Source organism: Portunus trituberculatus, chromosome 14 (genome assembly GCF_017591435.1).
Source record: "Portunus trituberculatus isolate SZX2019 chromosome 14, ASM1759143v1, whole genome shotgun sequence".
Lineage (NCBI taxonomy): Eukaryota > Metazoa > Arthropoda > Malacostraca > Decapoda > Portunidae > Portunus > Portunus trituberculatus.
Genome location: NC_059268.1, coordinates 21,599,184 through 21,607,244, shown reverse-complemented (window position 1 = coordinate 21,607,244; position 8,061 = coordinate 21,599,184). Strand labels below are relative to the sequence as shown.

Below are 8,061 nucleotides of genomic sequence, written 5' to 3'. Positions count from 1 at the left end.
TTTTGAGACAGTTTGGCATGTTTTGAAAGCATTTTGAGACAGTTTGACATGTTTTGAGGGCATTTTAAGACAGTTTGGAGGGCATATTGAGATAGTTTGGTATGTTTTGAGGGTATATTAAGAAAATTTTGGAGGTTTTTAGGGAAATTGAAGACAGTTTGGCAGATTTGGAGGGCATATTAAGGTAGTTTGTTATGTTTTGAGGGAAATTTGAGACAGTTTAGCTGGTTTTGAGGCCATGGTAAAATAGTTTGGCATGTTTTGAACACATTTTAAGACAGTTTGGCATGTTCTAAGGGCATATTAAGACAGTTTGACATGTTTTCATGACATATTAAGAGAGTTTGGCAGATTTTAACTGCAATTTAAGAAAGTTTGACAGGTTTTGATGGCATTTTAAGACAATTTGGCAGGTTCTGATGACATTTTAAGACCACTGCTTCAATAACACTGAATTTATGGCCTCCACACACTAAAACACTAAGGTCTCTCTCTCTCTCTCTCTCTCTCTCTCTCTCTCTCTCTCTCTCTCTCTCTCTCTCTCTCTCTCTCTCTCTCTCTCTCTCTCTCTCATGTTTTGAGGACATTTGAACCCTTGGCTTACGGTGGATGAATTTATTTTCCGTTCCCTACTCACGGGTAATTTTGAAATATCAGAAATATCAGTTGGTTTCAGTCACTATATGATCCAGTAATTCATTATCGAGCAATGCCAAGAAATAATGACACAGCCCCGCGCCAATCTTCAAATGTCAAGCGGGAAAAATCATGATTACCGATACGATCGCCGTCTCTCTGGACGGAACAATATCATCATTCATGTACGATCACCGTAAGCCAAGAAGGGTTAAGATAGTTTGTCAGGTTTTGAGGACATTTTAACACAATTTGACATCTCCTCCTCCTCCTCCTCCTCCTCCTCCTCCTGTGCTAATACAATTACTATTATTACTATCCCAGTGTGACCTGACCTGTGTGACCTCTGACCTTTGCCACAGGATTCCCTGGAATGTGACTTCACTGTGACCCGAGAGGAGGTACCTCGGCCACTCAACGCTGAGGTCACACGGCTCTCTTCCTTATGCAGGTCAGTGGTGTGGTGTGAGGTGTGGGGAGGTGTGGTTAGGTTACATTAGGTTAGGTTGGGCAGTTAAGGTTTTGAGGGAATTTTGAGGCAGTTTGTCATGTTTTGAGGGTATATTTAAACAGTTTGGCATATTTTAAGGGCATTTTAGATAGTTTGGCATGTGTTGAGGGTATTTTGAGACAGTTTGATGTGTTTGGTGGGCAGTTTAAGACAGTTTAGTATATTTTGAGACAGTTTGGCATGTTTGAGGATATTTTAAAACAGTTTGACATGTTTTATGGCCATATTGAGATAGTTTGGCATGTTTTAAGGGCATTTTGAGAGTTTGACATTTTTAGGGCATTTTAATACATTTTGGCAGGTTTTGAGAGCAATTTAAAACAGTATGGCTGGTTTTCAGGGTATATTAAGACAATTTGAGAGGTTTTGAAGTGAATTGAAGACAGTTTGGCAGGTTTTCAGGGCATATTAAGACAGTTTGGTATATTTTGAGGGCAATTTTAGACAGTTTGGCAGGTTTTGAGGCCAATTTAAGATAGTTTGACATGTTTTGATGGCATTTTAAGACAGTTTGGCAGGTTTTGAGGGCATATTAAGGCAGTTTGGCAGATTTTGAGTGCAATTTATATATATATATATATATATATATATATATATATATATATATATATATATATATATATATATATATATAGTTAGGCATTTTGCATTATTGTAAATAACAGCATATTCTTATTTGATTTATAATTAACAGTGGTAGTGGTAGCCTTTTCCAAGATATCATACTGGAATAGGTGGAAGCTTGAATTATATATGTATATTGATTTTAATGCAAGTTTAATTTTTGAGTTACTTGTGTTAACCTAAGGATGTAAAATTTCCATAACTAAGAAAGTAACAATTCTGTTTTGTAATCATGTGCATTGTGTATAATTTGTTGCATATTAATTATTTAAGATCATAGCAATACACTAGAAATTTAGAATAAACAAAAATTTTTTCTATTTAATTGAAAAGATTAGGTGAAAGCTCATTTTTCTGAATTGGTCTACTAATGTGTAAGTACATCTTTAATTTGAGACAGATTTGGCATGTTATGAAGCCATTTTAAGGCAGTTTGTCATGTTTTAAGGACATTTTAAGACAGTTTGGTATGTTTTGAGGGCATTTTAAGATAGTTTGCCAGGTTTTGAGGAAATTATAAGACAGTTTGATATGTTTTGATAGGATTTTAAGACAGTTTTGCATGTTTTGAGGTCAGTTAAAAAAGTTTGACATGTTTTAACGGCATTTGAGTTGCGTTCAGTTCAGTTTACAAAATAGTGAAGGTGACTCAATATAAACAGTGCACCTCTCATTACAGGAAAGTCAAGTCCCTGAATGCTGCCAAGGAGAGACACTGCTGCTGGAACACTGCACCACCAAGCCAAGACAAGACAAGCCACAACACAACACAAGCCTTCTACAACACCTACAGCCATCAGCAACACCCAGAGTACAAGACAACACCTGGAGCCATGAAGAATAGTTAGGATAGATTAGCAGTTTGGCATTTTTAATTATAAGGACATTTTAAAACCATTTGACATGTTTTTATGGTATTTTAAGACCATTTGGCATGTTTGTATGGTATTTTAAGACCATTTGGCATGTTTTTATGGTATGTTAAGACCATTTGGCATGTTTTTATGGTATGTTAAGACCATTTGGCATGTTTTTATGGTATGTTAAGACCATTTGGCATGTTTGTATGGTATTTTAAGACCATTTGGCATGTTTTTATGGTATTTTAAGACCATTTGGCATGTTTTTTATGGTATATTAAGACCATTTGACATGTTTTTATGGTATTTTAAGACCATTTGGCATGTTTTTATGGTATTTTAAGACTATTTGGTATGTTTTTATGTTTTAAGACCATTTGACATGTTTTTATGGTATTTTAAGACCATTTGACATGTTTTTATGGTATTTTAAGACCATTTGGCATGTTTTTTATGGTATTTTAAGACCATTTGGCATGTTTTATGGTATTTTAAGACCATTTGGCATGTTTTTATGGTATTTTAAGACTATTTGGCATGTTTTTATGGTATTTTAAGACCATTTGGCATGTTTTTGAGGGCATTTGAAGAAAGTTTGGCTATGGTAATACCCTTTTTGACATTAACCCTTCAGTACCATGACACATTTCCATATTCCTTGTGGTGACTATTTGGTGATTTTGTACAGCTTCACAAACTCATGTGGGGATGAAAATTGTGAAGACTGTGGCCATTAATTTTGTGACCTTCATAGACCTTCAATAATGTCAATAAAATGGTCTAATGGTGCACAAATCTCAAGGTAAAATGTGTCCCAGTACTGAAGGGGTTAAGAAGGGTGTATGGAGGTGACAAGATTAATGGGCACAGTCTTCACTATTTCAATCCCCCACATGAGTTTGTGAAGCAAGTGTTGGATTCTCTGGACAAAGATGCAGTGTGCTTGTTAAGAGATTCACTCAGCACTCACTCACTCCTTCACTTACTGAACTCAGAGGGAATGAAGAATGTGCATTGTTGCTGCTTGTGTGTCAGACAAAGGCCTGTATTCACAAACACTTTGGTGTCTCAACAACACGCCTTCCAAGGCCACAGAGATCACTGGCAGGGTTTTCATGAGTGTTTCTCCACTTAATATTGTAGAAATGTCACTCTGCCTCAGGAACCATAAAATACCCTTATTCTCTCACCACCACTGTTTTCCAAGGCCACACAGATGACTGGCAGGGTTTTCAAGACTGTTTCTCCACTTAATAATACAGAAATCTTGTCATTCTGCCTTTACAACTCTCTCTCTCTCTCTCTCTCTCTCTCTCTCTCTCTCTCTCTCTCTCTCTCTCTCTCTCTCTCTCTCTCTCTCTCTCTCTCTCTCTCTCTCTCTCATGGCAATGAAAAGATGTAATGGTACACAAATCTCAAGGTAAAAATGTGTCCCAGTACTGAAGGGGTTAAATAGTGAAGACTGTGGCTATTAATCTTGTCACCTCCATAGACCCTTGCTAATGTCAATAAAATGGTCTAATGGTACACAAATCTCAAGGTAAAAATGTGTCCCAGTACTGAAGGGGAAAAATAGTGAAGATTATGGCCATTAATCTTCTGCCTTCCATAGATCTTTCCAAGTGTCAATAAAATGGTCTAATGGTACGCAGATCTCAAGGTAGAAATATGTCCCAGTACTGAAGGGGTTAAAATAGTGAAGACTTGCCATTATTCTTCTGCCCTCTATAGACCTTTCCTGATGTCAATAAAATGTCTAATTGTACACAAATTTCAAGGTAAAAATGTGTCTCAATGTTGAAGGGGTTAAAATAGTGAAGAATGTGGCCATTAGTCTTCTGACGTCTATAGATCTTTCCTACTGTCAATAAAATGGTCTAATGGTACACAAAATCTCAAGATGTTCCAGTATTAAAGGGGTTAAAATAATGAAGAATGTGGACGTTAATCTTCTGACCTCTGTAGACCTTTCCTAATGTCAATAAAATGGTCTAATGGTACAGAAATGTCAAGGTAAAATGTGTCCCAGTACTGAAGGGGTTAAAATAGTGAAGACTGTGACCATTAACCTTCTGATGTCTATAAACTTTTCCTAATATCAATAAAATGGTTTAATGGTACACAGATCTCAGGGTAAAATGTGTCCCAGTACTGAAGGGGTTGAAATAGTGAAGACTGTGACCATCAACCTTCTGATGTCTATAAACTTTTCCTAATATCAATAAAATGGTTTAATGGTACACAGATCTCAGGGTAAAATGTGTCCCAGTACTGAAGGGGTTGAAATAGTGAAGACTGTGGCCATTAATCTTGTGATCTCCATACACCTCTCCATTTTATTGATATTAGCAAGGGTCTATGGTGGTCAAAGGATTAATGGCCACAGCCTTCACTATTTTAATCAATTCAGTACTGGGACACATTTTTACCTTGAGATTTGTGTACCATTAGACCATTTTAATGACATTAGCAAGGGTGTATGGAGGGCACAAGATTAAGGTGTGTGTGTTGTTTTAAAAATGTTGTTTTCATGTATATTATTACTATTTGATTGTTTACTTTGATTGCTCTCTCTCTCTCTCTCTCTCTCTCTCTCTCTCGAAATTTATTGTAGACTTAAATTCTTTTATATAATATATATTATTAAGTTGAAAATCATTGTAGACTATTTTTTTTTATACTGTTAAGTTGAAAATTTGTGTAGACTTTCTCTGTATTCTTTGTATATATATTGTTTTATTCAGTTGAAAATATTTGTGGGTTTTTTTTGCAGGCAATGTGTAATAATGTCAAAAATTGAATAAAAGTGTAGGGAGACTCTTGTATTTAATTTTAGCTCCAATATGCATCCACCTTATCTCCGGAGACTCTTTAGAGTATTTTCGACTTAGTACAGTTTTTAGGGGTCATTTTTGGGTTTTTTGGCCAGTTTTTTACTAATTTTTCCTAATTTTTGGTCAGTAGTGCAGTATTTTGGACCATTTTTTTTTCTGAGGTTCGACTTAGTACAGTTTTTAGGGGTCATTTTTGGGTTTTTTGGCGTTTTTTACTAATTTTTCCTAATTTTTGGTCAGTAGTGCAGTATTTTGGACCATTTTTTTTTATCTGAGGATTTTCCAGTTTTTTTTTTCTTAATTTACGTTGCTATTCAATTTTATCCCTCATAAGGAGTCATTTTGTTCATATTAGTTCATCCTTTTTTTGTATTGCTCATGATAATAAATAAAAAGCTTTAAATTATTAATCAGTGTGTTTTTATTTCTGCCATGTATGTTAAGAGAGTGGGAGGTTAATGGCGGCAATATTGGTGTGAGACAGTGACCTCAGCCAGCTTGAGGCGACTCTCAAACCACCCATGCACAAATATTCCCAGGAAAGCAAATTTACCAAAACAAAAAGATTTCTACACAATTTATTATTTATTGACAACAGCTCTTAGTACAGTGAGAACACCACAATGAGGCAGTGAAGACAGTTTATTACAATGGAGTAATGGCACCACACCACACCACCCACAGTACCACAGTGAATGAGGGAAGACTGACTGTCACGCTGCCCGCAACTCCTCCCCCGTCACCCTGGCCACCAACACCCACAGTAGGTGATGGCCGCGCAGGGTCAAGGTGCCGTGCATAATCCTTGATGGTGGTGGTGTTGGGACGGCGGCGGAAGGTGTGAGATGTGGAGCCGAATCTCGCTGGACGGCGGCAGTGGTGGTGGAGTCCCTTGATCGCTACACTCAGGCCTTGGATCGCCAATTCCTGTAATGGACAAACAAATTAACAAATGAATAGATTATCTGCACATGTACCACGCCACACTGTCCTACAATACACACTTCACTGCCTCAATCAGCCTCTCACTCGCCCCCCTCTCTCGTTAACACTGTCTTACACTCGCTTACACCCTTCTCCCTGCGTCTCCAGTGTCTACGTACATCTAGCATCCCGGCCCATTAATGTCATAACACTCGCATCCCTTCATTCTCACACCCCCCACACCAGTCTGGGTAAGCCACACCACGTCACACCCTCAAAACTTTCCCCACACCCGATCCTTCCACATCCACACAACCAATCTTGCCACACACTCATCCACCTGGTTAGTGAAATCTACGTAGTGTCTGGGCGCGATGCAAGACAGTCCTCTGATGTTGCGGTAGTGGTGAGGCAGAGGTGTTGATCGTGGGCGTTGTCAGTGAAGGTGTAGTGCAAGGTAGAGTCTCTCCTTGATAGTAGAGGGGACGCATTACCGCTGTGGAGTCAGGCCTTTGGATCGTCAACGCCTGTAATGGACAAATATGGAACAAAACAGCATTATCTTGTTCACTAATTTCGTCTAACACGTCACATTGTCTTAAAACTCCTCCACTGCCCACAGCCTTTCACTCGTCTCCACACAGTTCCACCACCACCACCACTCCTTACACGTCTTCTCCACTCTTATCCATGCTGTCCTAACCGTCACAAACATTCGCACCACACCCTCTCAAGTCTCTCTCCTCCATTTTTATCACATTGATTCAGTTCCCAGCCTGCCTCCTGGAGCCACGATCCATTCACGCTCCCTTTAGTCCTCCCCACCTATTCTCATCCCCACGTCACTCGTCAATCTCTTAGTCCATTTATACTCCACTTATTCCACATATCCACCATTCCCGTCCTTTCCACTCCACTTCCCTATCACAACATACTCGCAGTCGTTGTCATGAACAGGGCAGCGTCTGTAACACCTATAACATAACATAACATAAATAATAGGATAACAAAGGGCCACCAGGGCCCATCTAGGTTATCCTGTATCAGTCGCACAGCGACCTCGTCATCAGTACTTAAAGATACACTTACAAGTACACAATACATTATATACTAATTCTAAATATTTGGCCCATTAACAGGGCTAAGTCCTGCAGCGAATTCCTCTACAATCTGTGATCCCCATACATGGGGATCATGTCTTGTTTAACTATAGTAAATTTCTTATAAAAACTATCATGCAGCGCTATACATATTTATAAATCTAATAAATTTAAGTGCTTATCTAATCTGTTTTTAAACATTGTCAAACTAGTGCTATTTACAACCGTCTCTGGCAATGCATTCCAGAAGTCTACCACCCTATGACTAAAGAAATATTTTCTTATATCTAACCTGCACATGCTATCTTAGTATCTGCAAACTTTGATACTTTGCTAATAATTCCTATATCTAAATCGTTAATGTACACCAAGAAAAGAAGAGGTCCTAGCACTTATCCTTGAGGTACCCCACTAACCACTTCCTTCCACTCAGACATTGCCCCATTTAATACTACTCTCTGTTTCCTATCAGAAAGCCATTCACTAATCCAATCAACTAACCTACCCCCTATCCCATGTAGTCTCAATTTGTACACTAGCCTCCTATGCGGTACCTTATCAAACGCCTTGCT

At 38.3% G+C, this 8,061-nt stretch overlaps 2 long non-coding RNA genes across 4 annotated transcripts in view; one reads left to right on the top strand and one right to left on the bottom strand.

The window, feature by feature from the left end:
• The first annotated feature begins 681 nt into the window (after positions 1-681).
• On the top strand, positions 682-2,491 carry LOC123503834. Its single transcript, XR_006674621.1, has 2 exons — positions 682-1,087; positions 2,451-2,491. It is a non-coding gene; the product is annotated as an uncharacterized LOC123503834 (long non-coding RNA).
• A 3,539-nt stretch (positions 2,492-6,030) lies between these two features.
• Positions 6,031-8,061, bottom strand: part of LOC123503710 — a 3,619-nt gene continuing 1,588 nt past the window's right edge. For all 3 annotated transcript variants that reach the window (XR_006674590.1, XR_006674588.1, XR_006674589.1), the window contains exons 2-3: positions 6,730-6,916; positions 6,031-6,392 (exon numbers count right to left, since the gene is read on the bottom strand). This is a non-coding gene — a long non-coding RNA (uncharacterized LOC123503710). The remainder of the gene's footprint in view (positions 6,393-6,729; positions 6,917-8,061) is intronic.